The sequence below is a fragment of the Budorcas taxicolor genome, chromosome 5 (genome assembly GCF_023091745.1).
Source record: "Budorcas taxicolor isolate Tak-1 chromosome 5, Takin1.1, whole genome shotgun sequence".
Classification (NCBI taxonomy): Eukaryota; Metazoa; Chordata; class Mammalia; order Artiodactyla; family Bovidae; genus Budorcas; species Budorcas taxicolor.
In genome coordinates, this window is record NC_068914.1 from 100,930,742 (window position 1) to 100,945,898 (window position 15,157).

Sequence of the window (15,157 nt, forward strand, 5' to 3'; positions counted from 1 at the left end):
TGAGCCAGAGAGGAAAGCTGGTCAGAGGCTCACCAGCTGCCAAGGTCACACAGCTAGTTGGCAGCAGAGCTGGGCTTTGAAGTCATGTGTGTCTTGATTCCAAGTGTATTCCCATTATATGAATCTTCATTAGAAAAAGCCTCCTGTAATGTAAAATAACCTGGGGGACCCAGGTCACAGGCTTCAGTAAGAAAAAGGGAACCATTTGGTTGTGAACCATGAAATCTGGAATGCAAAACTTCTAATGTGTGTGTGGGTGTGAGGATTGAGAAGGGAGAGGTGGGCAGAGGGAAACAGGGAGGAGTGGGAGGACCAGGAAAGTGAGGCTGGGAAAGGTATTGTCATCCTTAAGGTTTTGTGTTGGAAATGCAATGGTATCGATGAGAAGCGGGCTAAGAGTACCAAAAAGCAAGCACTGGGATCGTCGTCAGCAGTACTCACTGAAGAAGGTGAACAGGAAAATCTTGAGACGTCCATGCCAGAGAGTCTGGAGCCTCCATGCCAACCAGCTTGGTGCATGTTCTTAATTCTTCCTGTCTGATCACTAACCAGACCCTATTCACCACAACCTGTGTGTGTCCGTCTCCTGCAAAGCCATGTGGCTGTACCTTGCGGTCCTCGTGGTCCTGTACTACCTCCTGCGCTGGTACCGGGAGAGGCAGGTGGTGAGCCACCTCCGGGACAAGTTCGTTTTCATCACGGGCTGTGACTCGGGCTTCGGGAACCAGCTGGCCAGGCAGCTGGACCTGCAAGGCTTGAGGGTCCTGGCTGCGTGTCTGACGGAGCAAGGGGCGGAGCAGCTGAGGAACCAGACATCAGACAGGCTGCAGACGGTGATCCTGGACGTCACCAAGACAGAGAGCGTCGCTGTGGCCACCGAGTGGGTGAAGGAGCGTGTGGGGGACAGAGGTACCGCCCACATTTCTTGTTTACTTCTTCTCTCTGTGTGAGAGGAGACCCATTGTCAGGACCCTGGGGAAGAGTCCAGGGTGTTTTCCTAGATGTGAAGTCCCACCTGCCTTCTTCACCTCACCCAGCTAATCAGATGAGTCTCTTCCATCCCTCACCCCTACCTTCTGACCTTGAAGGTTGGCAGTTTAGGGGAGACATTTCCCTGACGAGACTGTGTCCTTGCAGACTATCTGTCTGGTGTCCCCTTTTCTCTCAACAGAAAGTCTGGGTTTCTTGCTACCAAGTGAGCAGGGTGATCAGGGTGGACTTTCTAGAGGAGGGGTGGAGGTGGGGGATCTGGCTGAAAGTCTGCAAGGGTATCTGGGGGCAGCACTTGAGCTGGGCTGTGTTCTCAGCACTTGATTGTTTTCTTACTGCTGACCCATAGACATTCCACTTGGGTATAAATGTCATTCACTTTCAAATGACGATATTGAGTTCTCAGGACTTGTCTAAAGAAACTCAGTTAACTACCATGGAGTTATTTTCCTTCTCTCTTTGGTTTCTGTTTTCCTTCTATTCTCTGTGCTTAAAAAACATATATATATATATATATATATATATATTTTATTGAAGTATAGTTGACTTAAAATTTTTCAAATACACACAATGTGATTCAGTTGTATACATACACATGTATTATTTATGAAATCATTTTCCATTATAGAGTATTACAAGATATTAACTATAGTTCCCTGTGCTATTCAGTAAACCTTTGGTGCTTGTTGTATATCTCATTTTTTTAATTAGAAATTAGCATTCTATTCATACTAAGTCATACAAGTGGAATCAAAATGTCACAAATTTTTTAGTTAGGCAAAATTCATGAGTTTTATGGCAGAAAGCAAAGAAGTATAGAGCCTCTTGATGAAAGTGGAAGAGGAGAGTGAAAAAGCTGGCTTAAAACTCAGCATTCAAAAAATGAAGGTCATGGCATCTGGTCCCATCACTTCATGGCAAATAGATGGGGAAATGATGGAAACAGTGAGAGACTTTATTTTTGGGGGCTCCAAAATCACTGCAGATGGTGACTGCAGCCATGAAATTAAAAGATGCTTGCTCCTTTGGAGAAAAGCTATGACTAACCTAGACAGCATATTAAAAAGCAGAGACATTTCTTTACCCACAAAGATCTGTCTAGTCAAAGCTATGATTTTTCCAGTAGTCATGTATGGACATGAGATTTGGATTATAGGAAAGCTGAGCGCTGAAGAATTGATGCTTTTGAACTATGGTGTTGGAGAAGACTCTTGAGAGTCCCTCAGACTGCAAGGAGATCAAACCAGTCAATCCTAAAGGAAATCAGTCCTGAATATTCATTGGAAGGACTGAAGCTGAAGCTGAAACTCCAACACTTGAGGCGAAGAACTGAATCCTTGGAAAAGACCCTGATGCTGGGAAAGATTGAAGGCAGGAGGAGAAGGGGACAACAGAGGATGAGATGGCTGGATGGCAACACTGACTCAATGCACATTAGTGTGAAGAAGCTCCGGAAGTGGTGATGGACAGGGAAGCCTGATGTGTTGCAGTCCATGGGGTGGCAGAGTTGGGCATGACTGAGTGACTGAACTGAACTGAACTGACTGATATACATGTATACAAAAGGTTTTCTACTACTCTTGGTAAAAGCTCGAGAAAGAACATCAAAAAAAGAAAGAAGAGATGGAAAAATTGAAAAACATAAACTAAATGAGATGGGAGCACTGAATATGAAATAGAAAAAATGAAACAAACTAGATAAAAGTAAAAGATCATCATCTAATCCAGTTGGTTTTAAACAGAGCTGTTCATCAGAGATATATCTGGAGATTTGGAGGAAAAAAAGCAATACCTGGGCATCTGTATTTTTCAAAGACCTCTAAGATAATTCTGATATGCATCTGAATTTTAAAAAGTGTTTATGGGTTTTTCTATTAAACGGTAGTTTTGAGGATACAGAATCTAATATTTTTCTGTGGACCAATCATGATACAACTGTACTGAGTAATAGTTACACCGTCAAAATAGTAAAAGATGTTTATCATTTTTCACAATCAATAGCCAGATTAAAATAAAAGATAATTACAATTGCAAGGTATAATGGGAACATGATTAGCCTAGCAATATAAAATAATTATATACAATTTGGGGAGTCAAGCAGAGTGATGTGATAAGTGGAAGTGTATACAAGCACATGTTTTCATCCACCCAGCCAGTCTATGTCTTTTGGTTGGGGCATTTAATCCATTTACATTTAAGGTAATTATTGATATGCTGTGCTGTGCTTAGTTGCTCAGCCATGTCTGACTCTTTGCGACCCCATGGACTGTAGCCCACCAGGCTCCCCTGTCCATGGGTATTCCTCAGGCAAGAATACTGGGGTGGGTTGCCATGCCCTCCTCCAGGGGATCTTCCCAACCCAGGGATCAAGCCCAGGTCTCCCACATTGCAGGCAGATTCTTTACTGTCTAAGCCACCAGGAAAGCCCAATTATTGATATCTGTGCTCCCATTTTCCTAATTCTTTGGGTTTATTTTCTGTTAGATCTTTTCCTTCTCTTATGCTTCCTGCCTAGAGATGCTCCTTTAGCATTTGTCATACAGCTGGTTTGGTGGTGCAAAGTTCTGTTAACCTTTGTTTGTCTGGAAAGCTTTTGATTTCTCCATCAAATCTGAAGGAGAGTCTTGCTGGGTAGAGTATTCTTGGTTGTAGTTTCTTCCCTTTCATCACTTCAAATATATCGTGCCATTCCTTTCTGCCTTGAAGCATTTCTGTTGAGAAATCAGCTGATAACTTGATAGGAGTTCCCCTGTATGTTATTTGTCATTTTTCCCTTATTGCTTTTAATATTTCATCTTTGTTTTTAATTCTTGTCAGTTTGATTACTCTGTGTCTTGGTGTGTTCCTCTTTGGGTTTATCCTGATTCTCTGTGCTTCCTGGGCTTGGTTGATATTTCTTTTCCCATATGAGGGAAGCTTTCAGCTATTATCTCTTCAAATACTTTCACAGGTCCTTTCTTTCTCTCTTCTCCTTCCCGGACCCGTGTAATGCAAATGTTGATGTGTTTAATGTCGTCCCGGAGGTCTCATAGGCTGTTTTCATTTATTTGTTTGTTTTTTAATATTTCGTTCTGCAGCAGTGATTTCCACCGTTTTGTCCTTCAGGTCATTTATCCATTCTCTTGCTTCAGTTATTCTGCTAGTGGATTATCTCTGTTTGTTTGCTTTTTAGCCCTTCTAGATGCTTGGCGAACATTTCTTGCATCTTCTCCATTGTTTTCCTAAGATCCTGGATCATCTTCACTATCATTATTCTGAATTCTTTTTCTGGAAGGTTGCCTATCTCCACTTATTTAATTGTTTTCTTGGGGTTTTATTTTGTCATCTCATCTGGAACATAACTTTCTGCTGTTTTCTTCTAGATTACTTTCTGTAATGTGGTTTTTGCTCTACTCCCTGGGGGATTGTGGTTCTTCTTGCTTCTTTCTGTCTGCTCTCTGATGGAGGATGCTGAGAGACTTGTTGTGTAAGCTTCCTGATGGGAGAGACTGGGTCAGTTTTTCCTTGCTCAGTGAAGCTTTAATCCAATTATCTGCTGATGGGTGATGGGATGGGGGTTCTGCTCCCTCCCTGTTTGTTGTTTGGCCTGAGGCGACCCAGCCCTGGGGCCTACAGGCTCTATGGCCGGGTTAATGGTGACCTCCAAGAGGGCTTATGCCAAGGAGGACTTTCCAGGACTGCTGCTGCCTGTGCCCCCATCCCTTTAGTGAGCCCCTGCCAACCCAAGCCTCCAATGGCACCCCACTCCAGTGCTCTTGCCTGGAAAATGCTATGGATGGAGGAGCTTGGTGGGCTGCCGTCTATGGGGTCGCACAGAGTTGGACACGACTGAGTGACTTCACTTTCACTTTTCACTTTCATGCATTGGAGAAGGAAATGGCAACCCACTCCAGTGCTCTTGCCTGGAAAATGCTATGGATGGAGGAGCTTGGTGGGCTGCCGTCTATGGGGTCGCACAGAGTTGGACACGACTGAGTGACTTCACTTTCACTTTTCACTTTCATGCATTGGAGAAGGAAATGGCAACCCACTCCAGTGTTCTTGCCTGGAGAATCCCAGGAACAGGGGAGCCTGGTGGGCTGCCATCTATGGGGTCGCACAGAGTCGGACACGACTGAAGCGACTCAGCAGCAGCAGCCAACCCAAGCCTCCATAGGAGACTCTCCAACATCATCAGATAGTTTTGCTTCAGTCTTCTATGGGGTCACTTCTCCTTTCCTCTGGGTCTTGGTGCATGCGAGGTTTTGTTTGTGCCCTCCACGACTGGAGTCTGTCTTTCCCCCAGTCCTGTGTAAGTCCTGTAATCAAATCCTGGTGGTCTTCAAGGTCAGGTTCCCTGGGCATTCCCAGTTCCTTTGTCAGATCCCCAGGCTGGGAAGCCTGACATGGGCTCAGAACCTTCACAACACCGAGAGAACTTCTTTGGTATTTTTTCTTCTCCCGTTTGTGGGTCATCCACCAGGGGGTTATGGGATTTAATTTTATCGTGACGGCGTCCCTCCTCTGGTGTCACTGGCTTCTTCTTTGTCTTTGCACCTGGGGTATCTTTTTTTGGTGGGTTCCAGCATCCTCCTGTGGATGGTTGTTCAGCAACTGGTTGTGATTTTAATGTTCTCGTTGGAGGACATGAGTACACGTCCTTGTACTCTGCCATCTTGAACTGGAAGCCTCTACTAATTTTTATTTTTATTTTTTTGCTACAAATCTGCTGATGTTTGGCAGGGCATAGAGAGAACTTTAGATTTTTTCTTCTAAGTATAAATGTAAAGCATAATCATTGTGGAAACTGAGAGACATGCAGGGATTAAAACCAAACACTCTAAAACCTCACCACCCAGATAAGTGTTGTTAATATTTTGGGGTACATGGTCTTATATTTTGCAGATATTTATCCTTTTCTTTCTACTATATTAAAATATATAGATTTAAAACACAATAAAAATTTCTTCAAAAACCTCATAAATTACCATTGAGAAAATGCTACACATTAAAATAGCATTACTTATTAAAAAATGCTTCATGATTTGAGACATAATATTTCCTACCTTTTAATCACCATATTGATGTAACCAATATCTCGTAAACTTCTTTCTACCCAAGTCCTTTCACTATAACCATGTATGTTTGATTGTATCTTTTTTTAAAAAAAAGATATGTTGTTTGTTTATTTATTTATTGTTGGCTGCGATGGGTCTATCTTGACTTGTGGAAAGCAGAGGCTATTCTCTATTCGAGGTGTGTGGGCTTCTCTTGTTTCAGATCACTGCTTTTATGGTGCACGGGCTTCAGTAGCTAGAGCTTGTGGGCTCTAGAGTACAGGCTTGGTAATTGTGGCACACGGGCATATTTGCCCAATGGCATGTGGGATCTTCCCAGAGGAGGGGTCTAACTGGTGTCCCCTGCACTGTAAGGCAGATTCTTAACCACTGAAACAGCTGGGAAGCCCTTGATCATTTCTTTATAACAAATGGTTGGACCATATTCATCCTACAAGTCAGGCATGTTGCTGAGCAGGGGAGGGACTCAGGTCTCCGTGTGGAACTTCTGGTTCCCTTACCCCAGCAACCCTGCATGAATGCCTGTTGCCACTGCCCTGAGTCCTAGGGTTGCTAACTGTAGCGTGTAGTCACTCAGTCATGTCCGACTCTGCAACCCTGTGGACTATAGCCCACCAGGCTCCTCTGTCCATGGGATTTTCCAGGCAAGAATACTGGAGTGGATTGCCATTTCCTTCTCCAGGGGATCTGCCCAACCCAGGGATCAAACCTGGGTGTCCCGCATCACAGGCAGATGCTTTACCCTCTGAGCCTAAAGGTTTTCTTTAAAACCTTGGGATTGTGTCTTGGATTCTTACAGAGGTTTCCTTTAAACTAGGTGAATTTGCACCAAGGAGATGAAGCCAGGGTGGCCTCCAATGTGAGTGGGAGGAGAAAGTGGAGTTTTCTGGGGTAAGGGGTGGACTATCTGCCCTGGGTGTCAAGGGCATCCTTGTCCCATCCCCCCAAAAATACCCCTTGAAATTCTCCAGATTGCTGCAGACACATTGTTTAGTATTGAAGTGCTAGGGTTTCAAGCCCAAGCCCATGCCTGAACTACCAAGTCTGTCAACAAGTTCTGCCAAACCTGGGATTTCAGGTCTGTTTCACACAATCTGCACCCAGATATAGTCATCTTTATATTTTGTCTTTAATCTACTGATTCCTTTTCTCCTCTCTTCCCCTCCCTTTCTCATTGTCTTTTTATATTTCTCATTCTTCTCCTCATGCTAGCTGTTGAGCACTCAGTCCTAAAGGTATCAGAAAATCTGAAAATGTAGGTGATATTTATCATGTCTGCAAAGACAACATGAACTGTGAAAACCCAAAACTTTACCCTCCAATGTCCAGATTATGGGCCTACTTGATTTCTTTGTCTTCATTCCTCACTTCCACCCTATTCGGGGTTCTTGCCCTTTGTCAGCAGGCAGTGAGCTGGGCCATAAAGACAGAGTCAGGAGGGAGGGCACGCCTCCTGTCCTCCCACTGCACACAGGGTCCGCTCTCCCCAAATCCTCAGGAGAATGGAGGTCTCTGCTCCAGCCGCTCCCCCTGCAGCTTCTCTCCTAAAGTTCTCCCCGTGTTGGAAGGTGACCTGGCACCATGGCTGAGTCCTCACTCCTGGACAGCACAGTGTTGCCCTCTACCCCTGATGCTTCCCAAGACTCTGAAGTCTGTTGAATAACACTGACATCTCCACGCCCATCTCAACAACTGAGTGGCTGATACTTCATGAAGATACTGGACGAGACCTATTGGGCGTGATGGAGGTGACCCTGAGTCTACTGCCCCTGGTGCAGAAGGTGAGGGGCCGTGCAGTTAGTCTCCAGCATCATGGGTTGAGTGTCCTTTGGAAGCTGCCGCATGTTCAAGTATGGCATGGAGACCTTTTCAGCCTCCATCAGGTTACAGCCTGAATGGATGGGTCCTCTCTCTCCCTGCTTCTGTGCTTGTAGGGCAGTGTTTTTCAGGGGTCTCTTCTCTCTGGAGTTTTAGAGACCATTCCTTCCAAGTCCCTCTCTCTTGCTCTGTGTAGGTCTTTCACTGGGAAGAATATTTTTATCTATTTGGTGTCCAGTTGGGTCTGAGGACTAAGGGGTTTGATTGAACATATTACTGCCTGCATGAGGGCCCACAGTCACACAGTTTTGGAGGCAGAATTGGAACTGAAATGATTTGACTGTGCAGTCATTCCATGTGCTTAACTGCTACGTATATAGGTTTCAGGAGCCCTGTGGGGAGGGTACCCATGAAGTAAGTAATCAAGGGAGCTACTGTACCTCAATTGTGGGTGAGACCCAAGGGTCTGCAGGGAGAGGGTGCTTCTAAATGTGTGGGAGTTGTGTCCACAGTCAGGGGCATATTCCTAGAGGAGAGTTGGCCATAGCATTACTAGGGGAGGAGAGCAGCGAGAGGATAGGGTTGAAACGTCACTGCAACTCCAACCTGTTTTGAATGCTTGGTGTCAGACAGGGGACTGCTGTGGAGTCAGCATGACCAGGAGGATCCTCAAGAGTCTTTGAGTCCTTCAAGGCTGTAGTGTCAGGCCCTCAGGTCACTCCATGTCCCCTACTCAGATGCAGACCTAGAATTTAATGCTTGATCTGAAAACTCCAGATTTTCATATTCATATTTACATATACACACACACCGAGTCAGACATACCAAACCAGCTGAAATCAAATAAAGCATCATTGATTCACTTTCTGCCTCAGTGGTATGTGTTCAGGACCACCTTGGGACTCACCCTTAGGAATCTTCTTCAGATGGTAGAGAACTTGTGCTGTTAAGCCCCATGACCCTCCTTGCTGATCCTACGCTGGGGCTGGGGTGGGTGGTGAAGGCTGCACTGAGATGGCTGTCACGGCAGACAGTGTGCACCATGACACAAGGGCCCCAGTTCAGACAGTGCAGAACAACAGACGCTTTAATAGAAAGTGCAGTGAACACCAGCGCACGCTCTCAGCCTGGACCCTCCACTGAGCTCCTTTCCTCTTCCTTCCAGGCTGCCTTCCTTGGGGAAGGAATCAGGTCTGGTCTGATGGACTGGTGCAGGGGCAGGAACCCATGCTATGAAGATCCACGGTAGGGCCACAAGGAAGCTGTTGTATCTCTTACCCTAGGCTGTCCTCAGGTATGACCTAAGTCAAATCCCTTATGATTATACAGTGGAAAAGACAAATCAATTCAAGGGATTAGATCTGATAGACAGAGTGCCTGAAGAACTATGGACAGAGGTTCATGATATTGTATAAGAGGTGGTGATCAAAACCATCCCCAAGAAAAAGAAATTCCAAAAGGCTAAATGGTTGTCTGAAGACACCTTACAAATACCTGAGTAAAGAAGAGAAGTAAAAGGCAAAGGAGAAAAGGAAAGATATCTGAATGCAGAGTTCCAGAGTAGAGCAAGGAGAGAGAGATAAGAAAGACTTCTTAAGTGAACAGTGCAAAGAAATGGAGGGAAACAATAGAAAGGGAAAGACTGGAGATCTTTTCAAGGAAATCAGCGATACCAGGGGAATATTTCATCCAAAGATAGGCACACTAAAGGACAGAAAGACCTAACAGAAGCAGAAGATATTAAGAAGAGGTGGCAAGAATACAGAGAAGAACTATACAAAAAAGATCTTAATGACCTGGATAACCATGATGGTGTGATCACTCACCTAGAACCAGACATCTTGGAGTGTGAAATCAAGTGGGTCTTAGGAAGCATCACTACAAACAAAGCTAGTGGAGGTGATGGAATTCCAGTTGAGTTCTTTCAAATCCTAAAAGATGATGCTGTGAAAGTGCTGCATTCAGTCTGCTAGAAAATTTGGAAAATTCATCAGTGGCCGCAGGACTAGAAAAGGTTAGTTTTCATTCCATCCCCGAAAAAGGCAATGTCAAAAAATGTTCAATCTACTGCACAATTGCACTCATTTCACATACTATCATAAAAATGCTCAAAATCCTTCAAGCTAGGCTTCAACAGTATACGAACTGAGAACTTCCAGATGTACAAGCTGGATTTAGAAAAGGCAAAGGAACCAGAGATAAAATTGCCAACATTGGCTGGAACATAGAAAAAGCCTGAGAATTCCAGAAAATCATCTACTTCTGCTTCATTGGCTCTGCTTAAGCCTTTGACTGTTTAGATCAGAACAAACTGTGGAAAATTCTTAAAGAGATGGGAATACCAGACCACCATACCTGTCTCCTGCAAAACCTGTATGTAGTTCAAGAAGTAACAGTTAGAACTGGACATGGAACAACAGACTGGTTCCAAATTGAGAAGGGAGTACATCAAGGCTGTATATTGTCACCTTGCTTATTTAACTTCTATGCAGAGTGCATCATGTGAAATGCCGGGCTGGATGAAGCACAAGCTGGAATAAAGATTGCTGGGAGAAATATCAGTAACTTCAGACACTCAGATGACACAGCCCTTATAGCAGAATGCAAAGAGGAACTAAAAGGCTTCCTGATGAAGGTGAAAGAGGAGAGCAAAAAAGCTGACTTAAAATTCAACATTCAAAAAACTAAGATCATGGCATCCAGTCCCATCACTTCATGCCAAATAGGTGGGGAAACAAAGGAAACAGTGACAGAAACTTTATTTTCTTGGGCTCCAAAATCACTGTGGATGGTGACTGCAGCCATGAAATTAAAAGATGCTTGCTCTTTGGAAGAAAAGCTATGATAAACCTAGACAGTGTATTGAAAGCAGACACATTACTTTGCCAACAAAGGTCCGTCTGGTCAGAGCTATGGTTTTACAGTAGTCATGTACAGATGTGAGAGCTGGACAATAAAAAAGCTGAGCACCGAAGAACTGATGCCTTCAAACTATGGTGCTGGGGAGGACTCCTGAGAGTCCCTTGGACAGAAAGGAGATCAAACCAGTCAATCCTAAAGGAACTCAGTCCTGAATATGCACTGGTAGGACTGATGCTGAAGCTGAAGCACCAGTATTTTGGCCACCTGATGGGAAGAACTGACTCCTTGGAAAAGACCCTGATGCTGGGAAAGATTGAAGGCAGGAGGAGAAGAGGACAACGGAGGATGAGATGGTTAGATGGCATCAACGACTCAATGGACATGAATTTGAGCAAGCTCCGGGAAATGGTGAAGGACAAGGAAGCCTGGTGTGCTGCAGTCCATGGGCTCGCAAAGAGTTGGACACGACCGAGCCACTAAACAGCAACTCCTTCCACCCAGTGCCCGTCGTTCTCCTGACTTGGCAGTCGGAGCTGTGATAAACGTGGATGGTGAGGAGATGCTCAGGGCGCTGACCTCGGCTCCCTCTGCCCCTGCCCCTCTCACCAGCTCCACACCCCTCGTGGTCCAGCCCCGTTACTGGATGGTATCCTCCGCCTCCCCGTGAACCCCTCCTTGCACAGCTGTTCTGTGGTCCAGTCTTGGGTCATTTCCTCATTCTCCTGAGGGCTCAGCTCCCTCCTCCTCTCCACCATCACCTTCTTACAAACTGAACTAATTCCTTTCCGTCATTGCGGTTTACATCTCCCTGCTTATGGGTGGTCTGCACACCCCATTCCATGGTCCCTGTTCAAGTCAGTATTTTCCATCAGTCTCTTCTCAGTGTCTGAGCAGTCTGGATTCTGGGTGTGGTGCTGGGCGGGGCAGGGTGTGAACACAGGAAGAGCAGAGGGCAATGAACCCAAACACTGCGGACTGTGAGCAGGGCATCTTCACGGAATAAAAGGGGAACAACCGTTGGAGCAGCTTTGTGTGAGTCCTTCCAACACCCGTCCCAGCACCTGAGAGAAGTCTCACCATTGCCTGTGTCCCCTCATTCCTTTCGTGTCCCCTCTCTTTGCCTCAAACACCCCCCACTGCTCTTCTGAACCCCTTTTGGGTCCAGAGAACTGTTTTATCAGGAGAGAACTTATTCCCTTTTGCCTTCTCCTGATCCTAGAGAGGCTGAGGGGCTTAGATTTTCAGGAGGGAATTCTGGAGCTGAGCCAGAGGAGGGAACCAGCTCAGAGGCTAAGCCAGCTGCCCAGGGTCACACAGCTTTATGGCAGCAGAACTGGGTTTGAAGCCATGGTGTCTGTTGATTCTAAGTGTATTCCCTTGTAAGAATCTTCAATAGGTTAAGAAGACACAGGCCCCAGACTCGAACTGTCAAAAGGGAAGAAGGTAGTTGTGAACCATGAAACCAGGAATGTAAGTGTTCTAATGTGCGGGGTGTGAGGGCGGGGGTTGAAATTTGGGCAGAGGGAAACAGGGAGGAGTGGGAGGATCAGACAGAGGTGGTTGGGAAAACTATTGTCATCCTTAAGAGGCTGTGTTGTAAATGCAATGACATCTGTTAGAAATGGGTTAAGTGTACCAAAAGCATGTATCAGGGTCAGAGTCAGTCACAGTCACTGAAGAGGGTGAACAGGAAAATCTAAATCACTCTGGGAACTCCATCCAGAGGGCTGGAGAGCCTGGAGGCTGACCGGCCAACTATCATTGTGCATGTTCTTAATTTCTCCTGCCTGACCACTAGCCAGCCTCTGCTTCACACCAACCCCTGTGTGTCTGTCCCCTGGGAGCCATGTGGCTGTACCTGGCGGTCCTTGTGGGCCTATACTAACTCCTGCGCTGGTACCAGGAGAGGCAGTGGGTGAAGGAGTGTGTAGGGGACAGAGGTACCACCCACATTTCTTTTGTGTTTCTTTATTTCTTCTCTCTCTGTAAAGGTTGAGACCCCTTTTCAACTGACTGGGAATTCCCAAGGTGTTTCCTAGGACTTGAAGTCCCACCTGCCTTCTTCACCTCACCCAGCTGACAGAGGAGCCTCCTTCATCCCCCACCCCCACCTCGCGGGACCTTGAAGCTCTGCAGGGGCGGCCAGGGGGTGCAGACTCGCTGTCGGGTGGCCCCTCTGCTCTCGCAAAAATACCTGGTTTCTTGCTGCTGAGTGAGCAGGGTGATCAGGTCTCAGTTTCTGGAGATGGAGTGGAAATAGCGACTTTGGCTGGAAGTCTGCTCAGTTGCCTGGGTTGTGGGCAGCTGTGGAGCAGGGCTGTGTTGTCAGCACTTGATCACGTTCTTGCTGCTGAAACATATTAGTCTGACTTGGATTTAAATGTTACCTATTTTGGAGGATGACACTGTGCTCTGAAGACTTGTCAAAGGAAGTCAGAGAACTACTATAGGGTCACTTCCTCTCCCTCTTTTTTCTGTTTTTCTTCTTCTGCTTTTTCTTTTTGTTACTACAATTGTTCCGAGTTTTGCAAAGGAAGGAAAGAACTTTAATTTCTCTGATCTTACTAGAAATCTAAAACATGGTCATTGTGGAAACTCACAAATGTGAAGGGATTAAGAACAAACATGAATATCTCACCTTCTGAGGTAATATTAACATTTTGACATACATGGTTTTCTGTTGTCACATGTTAGTATCCTTTTCTTTACACTAAATGAATATCTGTAGATTTAGAACATTTCAAAAATTTCTTCAAAAGCATCATAGATTATGCTTGAGAAGACACTATACTTTTAAATAGCATTATTTACTAAAAAGTATTTTATGGTATGATACATAATTATTTCCTACCTTTAATTCACCATATTCAACACAAATGATATCTCAGTAAGGTTGAGATGTTTCTACCCAAGTCCCTACACTATAACTGTATGTGCTGACTGTAAATGGTTGGAGAATATTCTTCCTACAAGGCAGGCGTGCTTCTGAGCAGAGGAGGAACTCAGCTCTCTGTGTGGATATTTCTGGCACTCCTGCCCCAGCAACCCTGAATGCCTGCTCCTGCTGCCCTGAGGCCTGTGGTTACTAAGTGTTTCCTTTCAGACCTTAAGATTCTCTCAGTTCCTCCCACCCTCTCCTTCCCCACTGTGTCTGTTCACTCTGTCCATGTCTCCATTGCTACCCTGCAAGAAGGTTCATCAGTATCAGTATAAATTACCATATGTCGGATGGGTAGCTAAGGAAATTTGCTGTATGACCCAAGGAGCTCAAATCAGGTGCTCTGTGACCCAGAGAGGTGGGATAGAGTGACAGGTAGGAGGGAGGTTCAAGAGGGGTGGGACACATGTACACCCATGGTTGATTCATGCTGATGTATGACAGAAACCAGCACAATAAGCTCCAGGCTTGGTAGATATGGGGACCACTGTCTTCATGAACCCCTTATTATTATTGGAAGGAAACTGAAGCCAGAGAGGGAAGACCCTGTGTAGTCATGGCAAGCTGGCCTTGGGACAGCTGGTTTTCATGTTGTGACATTTATTGTTTGTAGACACCTGCAGTTTCTGTAGTCCAGATATTCTCAGAATGGAGTTAGATGTGCCTTCGTGTGGAACCATTGCTCTTGATGTAAGAGTTGGGGGACTCATTTGACAATGTAGGTTGATTCAAGTTAGGTGGTCTAGGAATTCTTAAGAACATTGCTACATAAGTTGATCCCTAAGTCAGAATGGTTGGAGGTAGAAATATATCTGGATTCTGTCTCCTTCTGGACAGTCATGAAATCAGTTGACTTGTTGGAGACAACCTGCTGCCAGGATCTGTCCTTGGTGACAGAGTGCATGGAGCACGCCCTGACCGCCTGCCACCCCTGCACCCGATACTCACCTGGCTGGGATGCCAAGTTCATCTACCTCTCCATGAGCTACCTGCCCAGCTTCCTGGTGGATCTCATGGTGTACTGGAGAAACCCCCAGCCTGCTAAGGCCCTGTAACCCAAGACTGGGGTGCATTGCAGGGGGGAGTTGTGTACAGAGTGGGGAGAGGATGCTTTGGGGGAGGGGAATAGCGTGGAGAGCAGAGTGTGGAGTTCTCATGTTACCAGGATGCTTATCTCACCTCACTCCCACTTCCTTCCCAGACTTCTCTTGGGACATCACTTAGGACTCGGGGATAGTAGGAAGATGTTTTGTAGTGAGAAACTGAGATCAATGGCTCTCATCTGCGTTCTGTTCCTTGATCAGCCTCTCAAGGCTCTGAGACTTATGGCCCTCCTGCCACCCTGAGGAATCTGTATTGTCTGGAGGGTGTGAACAGCTGAGAGGGTCCTGGCCTCCGCATCTTCTGGCCCTGTCCACCTCTTCCAGGTGTGCCTTGGCCCTGGCCAGTCTCCCCCTCCCACTGGATGGAAATGGACATGGGAGGTAAAAAC